Genomic DNA, 2,296 nt, shown 5'->3' on the forward strand with positions numbered 1-2,296 from the left:
TAAAACTATAAGGTACTTCGGGTTCTTCACAAACAATATCATCCTAAAAACACAACAAACAAACCAAAGTTGAAAGTTATCCTAAGATTATATAGAAATACTTGAAAGAAAGAGGTGGCAATGTTTTATGTTAAACGTAATTTAGGTAGCACTGAGCAGTATTGGGCAAGTCCAACATGTATCATCTCAGACGAAAACCTATCCACTGTAATAAATCACAATGTTACATTACAGTAAAACTTCAGTTTTCCGGACCAATTAATGCGTTTTATCCCACTGCTTCATCTACAGTGAAATGTCTATTATCCAGATGCTTCACAGCAATACATCACAATGCTACATGTACAGTTAAAGGTCAATTATCTTGACTTGTCACAGCAATACATCGCACTGCTACATCCACAGTTAAACCTTAATCAACCGACCCAATCACTGCAATATATATCACAGCTAAATGCACAGTTAAACGTCAGTCATCCGGTCCAGTCAGTGTAATACATCTCACAGCTACATATACAATTAAAAGTCAATAATCCGGTCCAATCACGTCAATATATCTCACTGCTACATCCATAGTTAAAAGTCAATCATCCGGACCCATCAGTGCAATACACATCACTGCTAAATGTGCAGTTAAACGTCAGTTATCAGGACACATCAATTGAAAATATATGAACGGTACATCCACTGTTAAATGTCACATATCCAGACCCATCACTTGAATTCATCTGAATGCTACATGCACAGTTAAATGACAATTACCCCGATCATCAGTGAAATACATGACGATGTTTCATGTACAGTTAAACATCAATTATCCGGAATAATCGCTATATGTGCAGTTGCATGTCAATTATCCGAGCGATCAGAGGACATGGATTTCATCAGGATAAATGATCGTCGGTATTAAGTAATTTTAAGCTCTCTGTTGTTCCAAATGTGTGGCATAGGACAGAATTGCGGTCTTATTTGTCTTGATGTCTGACGATTACTCCTTACAGACACAACACATTTCTGCATGTTTAACAGCCTTTTGCCACTATCAAGTCTCTTTAGCCATCAGCAAGTTTCTTCCATTGCTAAAAAGACTCTTTCACAGATATAAAGTTTCTTTTATTGCTAGCAAACATCTTTCATCGTTATCAAATAATATTCTCTGTTATGAAGTCTTCTTCATCGTTATCAAGTCTCATTCCCGTTATCAAGTCTATTTCGTCACCATGAATCCTCTCGATGATGTCAATCTGATCACTATGAAATAACCTTGTACATTTGCCATATAAACTTTTCAGCAAGGCAAACCATGCGAAACTGTTTTAGTATTACCTTAATGAGTGTGTGTACGTGTACCTTAATCAGTGAACTTTTGTTATATTTCGTGATGTTAGGCGTAATCATGCAAAAATCAAACCCTTAAAATTCAGTTGTTTGTGTTTAATATAAAAGAAAATTTAAACTGAAAAAATTATGAATTGTTGTGTACCTTGAAAAGGAGGCGAAGGTTATGACCGGAAAAAGAGAAGATCTTTTGCATATTGGTTAATTTGATGCTCGATTGGTGTTTGACAATAAATCAGCATATGAAAAGGCGATATCGTGCTGAGGTTCCGGCATTTGAAGCAAAGTGCTATGGCTGAGTCAACCTGATATGGCATGATTCGAACCTATACCATTCTGGACCCAAGTTTGGGACACGTTTTACGAGCCATAAAAAGAGGAGGAACTTATTGCACAGAAACATGAAAAATCCAACATGGTCTGACAGAAAGCATATTGTCCAGTTCAAACATCAAACCAGGCTCAGGGTGGGAGAGTGATCTAAAGTGCATGCCTTTACAGATCACTTACATCTCACCCTTGTCAGCGTGAGTTTGAGTCTCGGTGTCACCAATGTGTGTATGTGAGAAAGTCACCTGAAACTTGAATCAGTGATGTGGTTGTGTAAGTCAAATGAAACTTGGATCAAGGATGTGGTTATGTAAATCACGTTATTGAGTTATAATAATAAACAATATATATATATATATATATATATATATATATATATATATATATATATATATATATATATATATATATGGTGCCTGTAGGTGACTTATAGGCAGACTATTATCCCACTTCCCCAGCAGTTGAGATCCCTCACAAGAATCGTTGGCAGTAAGTTTGAAATATACTACTTCCGGGTCAGTCTATTTTTACGGTGCAAGAAACGTTAGCACACAATGGAAGGTAACTCAATTTATTTTATTCAATTTGATTCAATACCAAAGAAAGCATAAATAAATAGGAAATAAGG

This window comes from Sinohyriopsis cumingii, unplaced genomic scaffold (genome assembly GCF_028554795.1).
Source record: "Sinohyriopsis cumingii isolate HCF-2022 unplaced genomic scaffold, ASM2855479v2 utg000131l, whole genome shotgun sequence".
In the NCBI taxonomy this organism is placed as follows: domain Eukaryota; kingdom Metazoa; phylum Mollusca; class Bivalvia; order Unionida; family Unionidae; genus Sinohyriopsis; species Sinohyriopsis cumingii.